Here is an 18,987-nt window from a genome sequence, read left to right as displayed (position 1 = left end):
CCATTTATGGACTGTTCTTCTGCTTTCTGGATATCCACAAACTCCAGGATGTAGAGTATAACTTTAAAAAGGTTTTATAAAAAACCTTTTTTAAATGTTTTGATAAATAATGGCTTGTGTTTTACATAGGTAAAGATGGAACATGTCCTAATTATGACATGGATTTATCAATGTACTAATGTGAAGAGAATTAAGGTAAATTAATACTTGATAAAATTGATAAGGATTATGGTATTTGAAGATATTTCCTTATACCAGATGTAATCAATGTAACCATTTTCTTGTAACCTTATAATCATAAATGAATTTGAAAATGACCATATCTGGATGATGTAGATATAATCATGGTTCAAGTGTTGATTTTTAAATATACTAATCTTAACACTAAGAATTATTTCATGGGTGGTCTATGGAGCAAGCCAACCATGGAGTCCCAGATAGTGACTCTGGCATTGATTGAAAAAAAAAAAAAAAAACAGCTAGAAGTTCAGAGCACATACAAAAATTTGGGGGAAAACAAAACTTTTTGATTTAGATCGTAGAACTACATAGGTGGACAGAGAAGGAAAACATTATTTGGCCAGAATCACATCAGCAGAGAACAGATGATAGAGGTCCAACGTGGGGATAAACATAAAGGCAGTGTCAGTCACTAAAGTCCGTTTCCTGTGACTTGTGGGCATTTCAACAAGAAGTGGCTCACTGACCCTCCTTAACATTTAAGTTCTTCAGGAACCTGTCAGCAACTCCACACAATATGTCCGATATTATAACTATGCTGCAACCTTCTCTCTTTGCCTAACATTCAACACCAATTTCAAGATTTAAAGGAAATTAAAATTCTTACGCCATTGAAAAGGTTTGGTTTCCTTGTACTATATATATATATTCAGAGAGATAATAGGGACTAGACAACTTCAGTAATTAATTGCATGATACTAAATAAGAGATAGGGCAGTTAAATTGGGTAGAATATATGCCCTGGAATCAGGATAGCCTGAGCTGAAAATCAGTTCCAGAAACTTAATAGCTGTATGATCCTGGGAAAGTCATTAACTCTATTTGACTGGGTTCTTCATCTATAAATCAACTGGAGAAGAAAACAGCAAACCACTCTAATATATTTGCCAAGAACTCAAATGGCTTTAAAAAGAATCAGACACAGCTGAATAGATTCAATAAAAACTTAATAAGCAATAACTTTCTATATGGTAACTTTTGAATATATGCATGTATATATTAATGTAAACATAGACACAGAGTCTTAATAACTTAAAACTTCACTAAGACTTTTGGAAGATAAATGGATGGATGGATAGATAGAGAGCTAGATAGATGGCAAGAGTAAATAGATAATTTATAATAATCTGTAAGTAAATATTCAATAAATAATAGATAATCTGTAGCTATTAAAAGATAGATAAAATAGATAGACAATAGATAGATCATGGAATGTGATGATCCAAAAAGACATAAGAATAAAAGAATTTATGTTGTTTCTGGATAATTTATCATCCTGATATGTTAAACATATCTCAAATGATGAATATAAAAAATCAATAAAGGCCTTCATTTTTCTTTAATTTCCCTTGATTGGTGGCAGCAAAATGTTTCAAGATTCAAAATTATATGGATACCCTTCAGTGTGGAGGTTGTTTGGAATTATCTAAGCATATTTCCTAACAGTTGGAAGGGCAATCGTGCCATTCCTCCCATAAATAATATAATATATTGCATTCCTACAGCACTTTCACATTTGTTGTCACTTTTTTTTTTCTTTTTTATCGTAACACAAAATTGATGCCTTAAAAGAGATTTTGGAGGTCATTTAATTCAAATTATTCTATGACATCATAGACAAGTGACTGTCAATCACTAAATTAAGAATTAAGACTATCTGATTCTATAATTTCTAGTCTTTCTCCTAGTTCAACTGGTGTGTCCTCTAAAGACAAGGAGGAAAAAAGTAACCATTCTTTAGTATGAAAATCCTTTAAATTCTTGAAGATAGCATCACAGTTCTTCTGAATGTCTCTTCACTAGGCTCAGATCCTTAGTTGTTTTCAATATAATTTGTTTGAAATAAGAATGGATATGAAGTCAGAAGATATGGGTTCAATTTCTGGTTTTGCCATTTACAATTCTGTGACCATTTAATGGATAAATTATCTTACATCTGTAGTACTCAATTTCCTCATCTAAATTATATCCTATATCCTAATGTAAACTGAGAGAGTAAATTAGATGATCTCCAAAGTCTTTTCCAAGCTCTAATTCTTTGATCCTTTGATATTTCAAATGACATCAATGTTTGTTTCAGTTGTCCTGGTCACCCTCACTATACTGATTCTAGTTTGTCTATTTTATATTTTTCCTAAAATATAGAAAACATAATTGAATATAATAATGTATATCACAATGAGAAAAATACCAACATATATAATCTCAACTTTATAGGGCAGTTTAATTGATTATTATGTCCTACAGCTGATTTACATTGAGTGTGAATTCCATTAAAATCATCAACTATTTTTCAGTTACTTATGTCCTTACAATTCTGGGCTTTTTCTAGTAGCTTTTATGAACACTTACTTAAAATATCATATTTCATTGTATTAAATTTGCCCCATCATTTATTGCATTGAGCCTTCTTTTGGAATAGATTTTGTGTCACCAAAACTTATCTGTTCTTTGCTTATTATTATCTAAAAATTTGTCAAATATCTTATCTTGTTATTTAAACATTTGATAAAAATGTTCAGTAACCTTGTTATAACTTACTAGAAACTCCCTTGCAGTGAAACATTCATATAAATTACAATTTTTTTCAGCCTGATATTTCAAACTTTTCTGTTTGGAATAGTTTTAAATATATCTAATTATAGTATCATCTCACCTAGAGTTCTTTATCTGGTTTTAAGGGGCAGCATGAGAGACTTTCCCAAATCCTGTGTTAGTATCTAGGCATACTATGATTTTCTTTTCTCCACCTCCACTCTTGCAATCCTGAACAAAAAGAATGAGGTGAGTAGCATGACTTGTTCAAGATAAATCTATACTGACTCTTTGAGATGAAGGCACCATGGAACAAAACAAAGAGCAATATATTTAACTAAATATCATTTAAGGTCTTTTCTAGCCCTAAACCTTTGATAATTGTTTCTCTCTTGAAATGCTCATAAATCATTCCTTGAATAATGTACTCCAGGATTTTGAAAATTATAAGTCAAAATTATCAACCTATATTTTAAAAAATCTATTTTCACATTTTTGAAAAAAAATGAATCATTCTTCTCTGATATTGTACTATCTTTCCATCATCTACAACTTTTCAAAGATTGAATATATAATTTATTTCCAGACCCTATGGTTCACATAACTTTGACAATTTGTAAGAATTGAAGAGGGATAGTTACTCTTATCATCTTTTTCTTGTATGACTATTGTCTCATCCTTGAATATAAGGTATTTGAACAATTCTTTTGAAGAATGAAATTAAGATAAGTCAAGGAGCAATAAAAAAAAAGGCATTCAGAAAAAGAGCCAGAGACAAAGTTTCATAATCAATTATAAATAGTTAAATGTTCCAACATTACATCGTCATGTATCCAAACTGAGTATATTTTTCTTTCCTTATCTCATTTTCTTTTTCCTCTTTCTGACTTAGGGTTTTTAATTTATTAATATCATAATATGACTTCTGTTTATTCTCTCCTCATCTTCACTCAAAGTTTGTACATCTTGTTTCCTTCTCTGTTTTATGGATTTTCACAAAGTAACATATTTTAACAAAGAATGTTGCTCTTTTACACCCTCTATGTTTCAACGTCATACCAAAGTTTTTGGTAGATTGTGTTTTTTGGTGATAGTGGTAATGATAGTGCTATTATTATTCTGTCCAATACATAATTATCAAGGTTGAGCTGTGGCAGATATCACCACACTCATCAATAATTCATTTAGTGATACAAGTTATTTGGTATAAGTTTAACATTGGCTGGGCTTTCAATACTCTGTGATACATATAGATACACATTTTTTAAAAGAATTCCCAGCCTAGGAGTTTATTAGGTATAATTGGGACTGGTTGAGCTGACTAAATAACACAAAGCAGCAAAATGGCATCAATCCTAGACCAATCATTATATAGGAATAAGGATATTGAAGCAAAGTAAATCATGTTTAGACAGTGAGGACTGGCAAGTCAGAAGAGGATAATCTGGATCTACTATTCTGGCCCAGAATTTCAAGGGAAAGACACAAAGGCCCATACTTTACTGGCTTTAAGTATGAGATTTATTGATATGCGTAAATTAACCCAGTGGAAAAACAAAACTGTAGTTGTCTGTGCCATGATCTTCTCATCCTTAAATTTGGCTCTAATGCTGAGAGGTTAAAGGTCTAGTCATGCACTCTATCCAGAAATGCAAGCTTATTCTTAAATATTCAGGGTTTTAGGAGTAGCTTTATACTCAGAAGGATGAGGAGAGCTGGAGTCTTTTATATATGCACCAATATAAAGTAGACTCAGTTCATGATTGAGACATAAAGAGTGATACTACAAGCAGATTAGAACAAGGGATAATCTATCTCTCAAATGTGTGGAGAAGGGAAGAATTTATGGCCAAAAAAAAGAATGAGATAACATTATAAAATACAAAATGGATAATTTTGGTTATATTAAATTAAAAAGGTTTTACACAAACAAAACCAATGCAACTGAGATTAGAAGGGAAGTAAAAACCTGGGGAAATTTTTTTACAGCCAGTGTTTCTGATAAAGGCTTCATTTCTAAAATATATAAGAATTGATTCAGATTTAGTAGAATGCAATAAAGGATCATACAACTTAGAATACCATATTACCAAAGACAAAGGACCTGAGGTTACAACCAAGAATTAACTACCAAGGGAGGTTCAGCATCATCTTTCAGGGAAGGTGATTGAACTTCAATGAAGTAAGAGACTTTCAATCATTTCTATTGAAAAAAACAGAAATAAACTTTAATCAACAAATATAGGACTCAAGAGAACCATAGAAAGGTAAATAGGGGGAAATAGACATTGACAGGTTAAACTGTTTACATCCCTAGATAGAAAAACATCATCTATATTTATAACTCTTAAGAACTGTATCTAACACTGGGACAGACAATGGGGGTGGAGGGGTAGCACATATTCTGAGGGTGTGGTTTTTGAATGGACTCTGATGTGATGACATCAAAGAAAAAGACATTAAGGGGTGGAAAGGGTTGTACTGGGAAAAGAGGAAAGGAGGGTATAATAGGAAAATTAGTTCACATAAAGAGGGGCAAAATACCTGTTATAATGAAGGGAAAGAAGAGGGGGGTGGAGTAGATTTAAGAAGCATTACTGACAGCTAGGTGGCCCAGTGGATAGAGCACCAGCCCTGAAATCAGGAGGACCTGAGTTCAAATCTGTCCTCAGACACTTAACACTTCCTAGCTGTGTGACCCTGGGCAAGTCACTTAACCCCAACTGCCTCAAAAAAAAAGCATTACTAAGAGAAAGGTAGTGGGAGGGGTGGGTAAAAATAAACATACAACTGAGGGATAGGGTGGAAAGAGCAAACAAAAGTATATACAGGGGAGAAAATAGGATGGAGAGAAATATAGACCTGGCAATCACAACTGTAAATGTGATGGGATGAACTCACTCATAAAATGGGAAGTGAATGGCACGTGGATTAAAAAACAAAACCCTACAATAAATGTTGTTTGCAAGACACACATTTGAAATGAAGACACATACAGAATAAAGTTAAAAATCTGGAACAGAATTTCTTATGCCTCATATTAAAGTTTTAAAAAGCGGAGGTAACAATTCTGATCTCAGATAAAGCAAAAGTAAAAATAGTACTTATTAAAAGAGATAAGGAAGCAAAGTTCATCTTGATAATGGGTACAGTAAATAATAAAGTAGTAATAATACTAAATATATATTCACCAAGTGGTAGAGCAGACAAATTCCTAGTGAAGATTTTAAGACAATTACAGAAAGCAAACTATTCTAGTGTGAGACCTTGACCTTTCCCTCTCAGAATCAGACAAATCTAATCACAAAATAAATAAGAAATAAGCTAGAGAAGTTAATAGGATCCTAGAAAAAACTAGATATGATAGACCTCTGGAGAAAATTGGATAGGGACAGAAAGGAATATACCTTTTTTTTTTCACAATAGTGAATGGCACCTACATAAAAACCGACCATGTATTGGAGCATAAAAAGCTCATAATGAAATGCAGAAAGGCAGAAAGAATAAATGCTTCCTTTTCAGACCACAGCACAATAAAAATTATATTCAATAAAGGGCTATGGGAAAATAGACTAAAAACTAAATGGAAATTAAACAATCTGATTCTAAAGAATGAGTGGGTCCAACAACAAATCACAGAAACCATCCATAATTCCATTCAAGAGAATGACAATATACCAAAACCTATGGGATGCAGCCAAAAGAGTTTTTAGAAAAGATTTTATATTTCTAAATAGCCACATGAATAAAAGAGAGGAAAAGAAGATCAGCAAATTAGGTATGCAACTAAAAAAGATACAAAAAGAACAAAATTAAAATTCCCAATTAAATATAAAATTAGAAATTCTGAAAATCAAAGGAGAGAGTAATAAAATGGAAACTAAGAATACTATTAAGCTAATAAATAAAACTAAGAGTTGATTTTATGAAAACACCAACAAAATAGATAAACCTTTGGTTAATTTGATCAGAAAAAATAAAGAAAAAACCAAATCACCAGCATTAAAAATGAATGGAGTAAACTTGCCACCAATGAAAAAGAAATTAAAATAATAATTAGGAGCTATTTGGCCTAATTCTATGGCAGAAAGTCTGACAATGTAACTGAAATGGATGAATATTTACAAAAATATAAATTGACCAGATTAACAGAAGAGGAAATAAATTACTTACATAATTTCATTTTAGAAAAAGAAATTGAATAAGTTATTAATGAACTCCCTGAGAAAAAAATTCCAGGGCCAGATGGATTCACAGATGAATTCTAACATACAGGTACAGAACAATTAATTCCAAAACTATGCTGACTATTTGGAAAAATAGGTAAAGAAGGAGTACTACCAAATTCCTTCTATGACACAAATATGGTACTAATGCCTAAACTAGAAAGAGCCAAAACAGAGAAAGAAAATTATAGACCAATCTCCCTAAGGAATGTTCATGAAAAAAAAATTAAATTGAGTATTAGCAAAGAGATTATATCATTTTATCAGCAGGATAATACATATGAACAAGTGGTATTTATACCAGGAATGCAGGACTCATTCAGTATCAGGAAAACTATTACCATCATTGACCATATTAACAATAAAACCAACAAAAATTATAGGATAATCATAATAGATGACAAAAATGCTTTTGACAAAATACAGCACCAGTTATGAGTAAAAAAATAATAATAATAAGCAATATCTATCTAAAACCTACAGCAAGCATTATTTGTAATGGAGAGAAGCTGGATGCATTCCCCATAAGATCAGGGGTGAAACAAGGATACCCATTATCACCACTATTCAACACTGTACTAGAAATGCTGGCTTTAGCAATAAAACAAAAAAAAATTAAAGAAATTGGAATAGGCAATGAGGAGATAAAATTGTCACTCTTTGCAGATGATATGATGACATACTTAGAAAATCCTAGATGATCATCCAAAAACCTACTCAAAACAATTAATAGCTTTAGCAAACTTAAAAGGTATAAAATAACCCCCCACAAATCATCATCAGCATTTCTATATATTACTGACAAAGTCCATCAGCAAAAGATAAAAAGAGAAATTCCATTTAAAATTATGGTAGATAAAATAAGCTACTTGGGGGTCTACTTGCTAAAACAGACCCAAGAACTATATGAACACAATTACAAAACACTTCTCATACAGATAAAATCAGATCTAAACAACTGGGAAAATTTCAGTTGTTCACTGCTAGGTCAAGTTAATATAAAAATTATAATTCTGGCTAAATCGGTCTACTTGTTTAGTGCCATACCCAATCAAAATGCCAATACAGTATTTTATAAAACTAGGGAAAATATAACAAAATTCATCTGAAAGAACAAAAGATCGAGAATATCAGGGGAATTGATGAAAAAAAAAAATACAAAGGTTGCTGACTTAGCAGTACCAAACCTAAAACTATATTATAAAACATTAGGCATCAAAACCACTGGTAGTGGCTAAGAAATAGATGGTGGATCAGTAGGATAGATTAGATACACAAAATTTGATGAAATAATCAAGGCCTATAGCAATCTAGTATTTGCTAAACCCCCAAACTCTAGCCTCTGGAATAAGAACTCAGTATTTGACAAAAATTGCTGAGAAAGTTGGAAAATAATATATCAGAATTTTGTATAAACATACATCTCACACCACGTACTAAGATAAGGTCAACATGGTATATGATTTGGGCATAAAGGAGGATACTATAAACAATTCAGGAGAACAAAGAATAATTTACCAATCAGATCTTTGGAGAAGGGAGGAATTTATGGCCAAAGTAAAAGTGGACAACTTTGATTACATTAAACCAAAAAAGGTTTTGCAGAAACCATACTAATAGAAATAAAATTAAAAGGGAAGTACAAAGCTGGGAAAAAATCTTTACAGCCAATATTTCTGATAAAGGTCTCATTTCTAAAATACATAGAACCATGTCAAATTTGTAAGAATAAAAGTCATTCTTCAATTTATAATTGGTTAAAGGATATGAACAGACAACTTTCAGATGATGAAATTAAAGCCATCTATAGTAATATGAAGAAAATGGTCTAAATCACTATTGATTACAAAAATGAAAATTAAAACAACTCTGAGGTACCACCTCATATCTCTCAGATTGACTAAGATGACAGGAATACATATTGGAGGAATATAGGAAAACTGGGATACTAAGGCATAGTTCTTGGAATTGTGAAATGACCTAACCATTCTGGAGAGTAACCTGAAACTATGGTCAAAGGGCTATAAAATTGTGTGTATCCTTTGACTCAGTAGTGTCATTTCTGGATTAGGATTCCAAGGAAATCTTGTGCAAAAGTTTTTGCAGCACCTCATTTTGTAGTAGCAAAGAATTGAAAAAAAAAAGATGTCCAATTGGGGAATGGCTGAACAAGTTGTGGTATATGAAGGCAATGGAATATTATTGTAATATAAAAAACGAATAAGATGATTTTAGCAAGGCCTGGAAAGATTTACATGAACTGATGCCAAGCGAAACAAACAGAACCAAGAATACATTGTACATAATAAAGCAAGAATGTGTCATTATCAACTATGAAAGACTTGGTTCTTCTCAGTGGTTCACTTATTCAAAGTAATTCTACTAGACTTTGGACAGAAAAAGCCATCTGCATCTAGAAAGAGAAGTAAAGATACTGAATGTAAATCAATGCATGCTATGTTCACTTCTTTTTTTGTGTGTGCTTTTTTTTATCTTTCCCATGGTTTTTACCTTTTGCTCTAATTTTTCTTTCCCAATATGATTCATAAAGCAATGTGTATTAAAATAAATTAATAATTTTTTTATTTATTTATTTAATAGCCTTTTATTTACAGGTTATATGCATGGGTAACTTTACAGCATTAACAATTGCCAAACCTCTTGTTCCAATTTTTCACCTCTTACCCCCCACCCCCTCCCCCAGATGGCAGGATGACCAGTAGATGTTAAATATAATTAATAATTTTTTTAAGAAAAGAAATGATTAGAAGATTGATTTCAGAAGAGCCTAACATTAACTGATGCTGAGTGAAATGAACTGAATTAAGACAAGATTGTACATAGTAACAACCAACTAGATAAACATGGTTCTTTTCAACAATGAGATGATTTAAGAGAATTCCAATAGATTTGTGATGAAAAGTAACATCCACATCCAGAGAAAGAACTATGAAGACTCAATGTGAATCAAAGCATATTTTCACCTTGTTATTGTTGTTCTTTATTTAGTTTTTGCTTGTTTTTTTTTCCTTTCTTGCATTGTCTTCCCCTTTTGATATGATTATTTTTGTCCAGCATGATGAATATGGAAATATGTTTAGAAGAATTGCATACCTTTAACCTATGTTAGATTTCTTGCTGTGCTGGAGAAGGGAAAGTTCAGAGGAAAGGAAGAAAAATCTGGAACACAACAATTTGTGAACATGAATGATGAAAACTACCTTTGCATATATTTGGAAAAAATATAATTTAATTAAAAAAAGAAAGAGCTGCTTAAAAAAAATAAATAAAATGTAGTAGACCTAGACAACTTTGAATACATCAACCATATGTAGACTAGATAAAGATTATTATAAGGGATAATACAATTCCCATGGTATTAAAAGCAGCATTCAACAGATGCATCAGTCATTCTAACTATTTCTATGTGTTCCTTAGAGGGATTGGATGGATGAGTAGAGGAGCATAGGAGGCAGCAACTGAAACTAAACAAATTGCATTCTGAGCAGACTATTTAATTATGGTTGAGTGGGGAAATATCTAAGTTGTGCAATGACAGAAATAGAATTTACAAATAAAAAGCAAAGTGAAGCATGAGAAAAATTCAATTATGCAGCAATCATTCTGTCAAAAGCAAGTTCCATTAGGCCACTGCAGCTTTTGAAAGTTAAGTTTTCTGAACATTCATACCAATAGTGAATCACATCAAATGAAGTATCTGTGATTTCACTAGAATTGTAATCACCTTTGATGTGGACATCTTTATTATATTTGATTATTCATATCTTGTACATTTATGGATAGATACCAGATAATTATATTCATACCAGAAATAAACAGTTCCAACATCCATCTTGTGTAGGCCTACTCATAAAGGTTCAGAGAAAGTTAAACATGGGCACTGCAAAGGGTAAGAATACAATTGAGAATATAGATAAAGCCAAAGAAATGAGCATGGATTTTGCTTAAGAAATAACCAGGATTAAAGCCTGACATTTTCCTTTCCTCTTTTCTTCTCTATTTTTATCTTAAAGTCTTTTGACTAATATATGCAAGTGTCCAAGTAGATGTAGTCTTACTGCCCCTAATTAAATATGGTTTATTTCTGACCAAGAATAAAATTTTTCTTAAAACTCTGGCACTGATCTAAATTCAATTCTTCAATACCATCTCCTTAATCAGTTCTTTCATTTGTACATTTCACTTTTAAAACCCTTTGGTTTGACATAAGTGATAAAATGATAACCTTTGTCCCAAGGTTTTCAATTTCTTTCCCAGAACTTCATTAATACCTGACAATACTTTTTAGGTTCTTTCTGTTGGTATCATTTGTTCCCTCATGAACTAGCAAGAACAGATAGTGGTTGTCAAGTCTGATAAATCTTGTCACAATTCTTCCTGTAAAAGAAAGATCACTGGGTTAGAAGGGACATAGATATAGCTTAACATAACATCTATACCCTTTTATTTTGATGGGATCTTATAAACAATGTTGAATTAAATTGGACCCACTTGTGAGGTCCAGAATTAAAAACTTTATCACTATGGCATGATTTACAGGAGGAGATTCCTTTATTATCCTTTCTAGCTCAAAAAAGTGAGAGAGGTAAGAGGTAAAAGGAGCAGTTTATTTAATGTTTACTATGTGTCATAGATAGTGCTATACTTTACAAATGTTTTCTCATTTTATTCTAACAACTCTGGGAGGGAGATGCTATTGTTAGTTGGGGAAATTGAGGCAGACAGAAATAATTTACCCAAGATAGCATAGCTAATAAGTGTTTGAGATGGGATTTGAACACAGGCTTTTCTGACTCCAGGTCCAATGTTTTATCCATCTTACCACTTAACTGTTTACTGAAGTATTTAATACACACATACACACACACACACACACACACACACACACATACACACACACACAAACTGCTACGAAAAGAAGAAAAAAAAATCAAAAGTTGTGAATTGAATCAAACCTGTAGAGATTCATCCCTTGTTTTCTGAGTATATTTTGCTGTCCTGAATTTGTAAGTTTGATTTACATAAAGTCCTGAGGGCTTTCTCTAGGAATGTTTGACTATTTTTTTTGCAATGCATTAGAATTTCTTACATGTAGTACCATGATGAAGGGTTTTCATTGCCTTACAATGTTTTTACTTCTTCCAAAAAGAGGCAACCTGGGGACATAATAATATAGATGAAGGTGGGAAATGAACTTTGTAACAATAATCACATATTTGGTATTATGAATTTTCCCTTGCCAAAGGAAACCACAAGCAACAATATTGTTCTATAAGTTTTTAATAATTTGAATGGCTGTACTATCATTGTTATCACGTTTTAGAATATGTAATGTAGGATTTGAAATCCTAGTGTCCATAATATGTGTTTATTTAGTTCTATTTCATTAGATTTATTTTGGTATCAAAATTCAATTTAACCAACTATAGCAAAAATAGTATAAGGTTTAGTATCTTCTTGTTAATTACCTTGGTTTATAATATGAGGATATAAAAATAGGCTCTCCTATTAGAGTTATAATGAGAAATACAGGAGAAATAATTTTGAAAAGACATTGAAAAAAAGGTACCATTTATAGGCAACATGGTTTACTTAACCTTAGTCTTGGAGTATGAAGACCTGAGTTCAAATTCTTTTTTCTGCCATTTATTAAATGTATAATATTGGAAAAAACACTTCATTATTTTTGATCCTTTTTTACTCATGTGCAAGGTAAGTGAGTTTAATTAGATTGACTCATATGGTCTGTGAACTTCATTGTAACACTTTTTTATATTTTACAATTGTGGCTGATTTTTTTCCTCTAAGAACAACTGTTATCAGATCTTATGTAACCTATTACAAGTGACGTTAGTGGGTAAGAAAGGAGTCTTCCATCAACAAAAGCCACACCAGATCTTTTCAAAATATTTTACAGACCTCTAGGGTTCCACAAGTTATTACATAAGTGAAGTTAGGGTTTAGATGTCTGTAAAAAAAATTCTGAATATTTTTATCAGTGATATCTGTGAATACTATCTTGGAAAAGTTTATTACAGAAAATTAAATTCTCTTCTTCCTAATACAGTGTGCACTTTTATTCCCAGGTGCAACAGAGACCTATCTTCTCATCTACAAACTGTGTATACTTGTGCTTCTGTGTGTGTGTGTGTGTGTGTGTGTGTGTGTATAAGAGAAAGAGAGAGAGAAAAGTGTGTATGTAGGAGAGGAGAAGTGTGCACGTGAATCATAACCCAGATAGCCAACAATTTAAAATGGAAATATTTTATTTCATTCCCTATATCTTCCATTTTCAACATTCTTGACCTACTCAACTTTCCCTTGCTATAGTCACACCGCATTACCATTTAAGACTTCTTCCTTCAACCCTCAACATGGATGCTGATATAAATAAATATAATGTTTGTTTCATAGTTTGGTTTATGTGCCATAGTATAATATTGCCATTGGTAAATTAACATAATATTTATTCCAAAAGAAAAAAAAGAAAATCTTTTCATATAACAGTGCGAAATACAGTGAATAAAAAATTTTATTATACAGAATTCTGTTTAGCCACATTTCACATTAATGAAGTCTCATTCTAAAGTCCTAAAAATGAAATTCATTTTCACAAAATAAATAATTTAAAGATAATTTTATTATGTTTAACAATAAAGTTAAACTTGTTATTTTAAGATATTTATCATGCTGATTAGATTTGTGGGGTGAAGTGAAGGATTACTTTAATATTTTGATACAAGGTGACTGGGAGATGGTAGGTGTAGAAATGAGTATGTGTAGAAATAGGAAAATTTAGAGTTTAAGAGAAAGGTAATGATATCTTGAGTTTAGATTGGTGTTAGGACAAGCAGGTAGAAAATTATATCAGGTATTTGGTTTACTGGACTGTCTATCAAGAGGAGTCAAGCCTTACATTTTGAATGATTTCACATGGATAATTTTTGTTTTGTTTTGTTTTTTTCCACATGAAATGAATTGATTTATTTGCTGTTCAGTTATGAGTAACACAATAGAATCTAATACTACGTTGCATGGAATTTACTTAAAGTTATCGATTATAATTCCAATGTAAATAGATTCTGCTGAGTCCACAAAGTATTTTTTTCATATCTGTTTTCCTACAGACATTGAATTTTCCTACAGACAATTGAATCCTACAGACAGAGAATTGCCTTCCTTTAGAAGCATGTAAAATCATTGTTCAGGGATTCTTGTTTTTTTATTAAAGCTTTTTATTTTCAAAATATATACATAGATATTTTCAACATTCACCCTTATTTTCTAAATTTTACCCTCTCTTCCTCCTATTCCCTCCTCTAGACAATAAGTAATCCAACATATGTCAAACACGTGTAATTCTTCTATACATATTTCCTTAGCCAATACCAAATGGTTTTGGTAACTGCTGATCTATAATATAGTTTTAGATCAGGTACAGCTAAGCCACCTTCATTTGATTTTTTTTTTCATTAATTCCCTTGAAATTCTTGACCTTTTGTTTTTCCATATGACTTTTGTTATTTTTTCTAGGTCATTAAAAATAGTTTTTTGGGAGTCTGATTGGTATAGCACTAAATAAATAGATTAGTTTAGGTAATATTATCATCTCTATTATATTTGCTTGCCCTATCCAAGAGCATTTAATATTTTTCCAATTGGTTAGATCAGACTTAATTTGTGTGAAAAGTGGTCTGTAATTTTACTCATAAAGTTTCTGATTTTCCCTTGGCAGATAGATTCCTAAATATTTTATATTATCAGTAGTTACTTTAAATGGAATTTCTCTTTGTAACTCTGACTGTTGGATTTTGTTAGTGATATATAAGAATGCTGATGACTTATGTGGGTTTATTTTATAACCAGCAACTTTGCTAAAGTTGTGGATTATTTCTAATAACTTTTTAGTAGAATCTCTGGGGTTCTCTAAATATACCATCATGTAAATCGGCAAAGAGTGATAATTTGGTTTCCTCATTGCCTATTCTTATTCCTTTAATCTCTTTCTCAGCTCTTATTGCCAAAGCTAGCATTTCTAATACAATATTAAATAGTAATGGTGAAAGTGGGCAACCTTGTTTCACTCCAGATCTTATTGGAAATGGTTGCAGTTTGTCTCCATTACATATGATGCTTACTGATGATTTTAAATAGATGCTGCTGATTATTTTAAGGAAAAGTCCATTTATTCCTATACTCTCAAGTGTTTTTTAATAGGAATGGATGTTGGATTTTGTCAAATGCTTTTCTGCATCTATTGAGATGATCATATGGTTTTTGTTAATTTGGTTGTTAATATGGCCAATTATATTGATAGTTTTCCTAATATTGAACCAGCCCTGCATTCCTGGTATGAATCCTACTTGATCATAGTGTATTATCCTGGAGATGATTTTCTGTAGTCTTTTTGCTAATATATTATTTAAGATTTTAGCATCAATATTCATTAGGGAGATTGGTCTATAATTTTCTTTCTCTGTTTTCAACCTACCTGGTTTAGGTATCAGTACCATGTCTGTGTCATAGAAGGAATTTGGTAGGACTCCTTCATTCCCTATTTTATCAAATAATTTATATAGCATTGGGGCCAATTGTTCTTTAAATATTTGGTAAAATTCACATGTAAATCCATCTGGTCCTGGTGATTTTTTCTTAGGGAGTTGTTTAATTGCCTGTTCTATTTCTTTTTCTGAAATGGGACTATTCAAACAATTTACTTCCTCCTCTGTTAGTCTAGAAGTCTATATTTTTGGAGGTAGTCATCCATTTCACTTAGGTTATCAAATTTATTGGCATAAAGTTGAGCAAAATAACTCCTTATTATTTCTCTAATTTCCTCTTCATTGGTGGAAAGTTCGCCCTTTTCATTTTTAAGACTACTAATTTCATTTTCCTCCCTCCTTTTTCTAATCAGATTTACCAAAGGCTTATCTATTTTATTGGCTTTTTCATAGAACCAACTTTTAGTTTATTAATTAGTTCAATAGTTTTTTACTTTTAATATTTTTAATTTCTCCTTTTAATTTTAGAATTTCCAATTTAGTATTTGATTGGGGGTTTTAATTTGGTCTTTTTTTAGTTTTTTAGTTGCAAGCCCAATTCATTAATCTTTTCTTTCTCTGTTTTATTTAAGTAAGCCTCTAAGAATATAAAATTCCCTCTTATTAACACTTTGGCTGCATTCCACAAATTTTGGTATGACGTCTCATCATTGTCATTATCTTGGGTGAAATTATTAATTGTATCTATAATTTGCTGCTTCACCCAATCATTCTTTAATATAAGTTGTTTTGTTTCCAATTACTTTTGGTCTATTTCCCCTAATTTTTTGTTGAATAGTTTTATTGCATCATGATCTGAAAGAAAGCATTTACTATTTCTGCTTTCTTGCATTTAATTTAGAGTCTTTATGTCCTAATATAGGTCAATTTTGAATAGGTTCCATGAACTGCTGAGAAGAAAGTATATTCCTTTCTATCTCATTCAATTTTCTCAAAGATCTAAATACCTAATTTTTCTAATATTCTATTTACTTCTTTAATTTCTTTCTTAATTTTTTTGTGGTTTGATTTGTCTAATTCTGAGAGTGCAAGGTTGAGATCTCCCACTATTACAGTTTGGTTGTCTATTTCTTCTTGCAACTCTCTTAACTTCTCCTTAGGAAGTTGGATGCCATACCACTTGGTGCATATATGTTTAATATTGATATTGCTTCGTTGTTTATGCTGCCCTTTAGCAGGATGTAGTTTCCTACAGTCTGTCGTTTTTGCAAGTAGATAATTCATGGTTTTTTCCAGTTTGTCTTTTTTTTGTTTTTGCTTGACTGATTTTTGCTGTCTCAATGAATCATTAGTTTCTATTTGTTCAGTTCTAATTTTTAAAGAATTATTTTCTTCATTAGCTTTTTTACTTCTTTCTGTATATGTCCAATTGAGTTTTTTAAATGTATTGTTTTTGGTCTGTGGAATTTTTTTCCATTTCACTAATTTTTTTTTTTAGTGAATTATTTTCTTTTCAATTCACAGATCCTACTTTCTTGCTGAGTTCTTTGTCTTTTCAATTCACAAATCCTACTTTCTAGTGAATTCTTTATTTTTCAATTCACCAATTTTGTTTCCCTGCACTTCCTGGGAATTTTTTAACTTTTCAATTAGTATTTCAGGAAGTTGTTGCTCTCTTGTAAGGCTTCTCTTTCCTTTCCCCATTTATCTTCTAACTCTCTTTTGAGGACTTTTAATGGTCTCTTCTATGAGAGCATCATGTAAAGGAGGACAGTCTGATGCATTTTGCTGTTTGAGGTCTCTTCAGGTTTGCTGACCTGCTGTTTTCTGCATAGAAGCTGTCGATTGTTCTTTTCATCTTTTTATTCATGTTTTAAAGCCTTTAGGGTATGTCTCCTAGGCAAGGGGGTCACCAGCTTCCTCTGCAGAACAGGGAGAGATGTAAACCTATTTCCGGCTCCAAGGTATGGGAGTGCTCTGAGTGAGAGTTTTCCCTTTCCCCAACAGGAAGTGGATTCAGCACTGGCAGAGCTATGGAAGTGCCCAGTAGGGCTGTGTGGGTTAGCGATTGCCCTCGGCTAGAGACTAAGGGGTGAAAGTGTCACTGCCCCAGGCCGGAGCCTCTTGCAGGACTGTGAGTATTAGCAGCTGACCGCAGACTGCAGATTCCACCGAATTCTGCCCCAGCATCTCTGATGCAAATCGGCCCTGGGAAAGCTCTATGGCCCCAAGCCAAGCCCCCCACTGCGCAGATTGGAGGCTAACCCGGGCTGTGTCCTCCTGCCGTGCAGGATCACAACTGCCCCAAGGAAAAGCCCCAACAACTGCGGGTTGGGGCTGCGCGCTTGTGCTGAGATCTGTGCTTTCACTTTCGGTTTGAGACTCTCCTCGGAACCCAATTTCTCTCCCAGTCTTCGCTGATCTCCCCCCTGTCCCCAGAACAAACCTTTTTTGGCGAGACTGCAGATTTTCTTCGGCTGGTGAGTTGTTCTACTTCTTTACGAATTGTAGCAGTCAAGACTATTTTTGAGGCTCGATATAATATTGATAGAGAGGGTAAGAGAAGAGCTTAGAAAGTAGCGTGTGCCTTCTCCGCCATCTTGGCTCCGCCCCCAGTCTCCTCTATACATATTTCCACAAATAACATGCTGCACAAGAAAAATCAGAATCAAACAGAAAAAAAAAAATGAGAAAGAAAAAAATGAAAACATACAATAACAAAAAGAATGCCACAATCATTTTTGAAAATGAGGGGCATTTTCCCTCCTTTATGATCTCTTTGGAATACAAGCCCAGTAGAAATAGTACTGAATCAAATGATATGCATATTTTGATAGCCCTTTGGGCATAGCTTACATGGATAAAGTTAATCTTATTGCTTTTCTTCTTAATGAGGAGAAAGGGGCTGGAGGGAAGAAAAAAATTTGGAACTAAAATATTTTTTAAAATATGTTGAGTCTAATTAACTAGATATGAAAGTCTTCTTCACAGTGTTGATGACAAAGCAATAGAAATTAATAAGGAAGTTAAAATAGAAAATGTAGTACCAGAATAAAACAGTACCAAAGCCAAGATCATAGAGGTCATGAGAGGAAAGTGAAAGAAGATTGAAAAGCAGGCAGAAAAAGGGGCATCAAAGAAGTAGAAAGGAAATCAAGAGAGAACACTGTGTTGAAATTCAAGAAACTATGTGCAGAAATATTTGTGGCAACCTTTTTTGTAGTGTCAAGAACTGGAAACTGAGTGAATGCCCATCAGTTGGAGAATGGCTGAATAAGTTATGGTATATGAATGTTATGGAATATTATTGTTTTATAAGAAATGACCAGCAGAATGATTTCAGAGAGACCTGGAGAGACTTACAAGAACTTATGCTAAGTAAAATGAGAAGAAACAGGAGATCATTAAACACTTCAACAACAAAATTATATGATGATCAATCCTGATGGACGCGGCTCTCTTCA

Source organism: Sarcophilus harrisii, chromosome 1 (genome assembly GCF_902635505.1).
Source record: "Sarcophilus harrisii chromosome 1, mSarHar1.11, whole genome shotgun sequence".
Classification (NCBI taxonomy): Eukaryota; Metazoa; Chordata; class Mammalia; order Dasyuromorphia; family Dasyuridae; genus Sarcophilus; species Sarcophilus harrisii.
Note: the sequence above shows the minus strand (reverse complement) of the source record.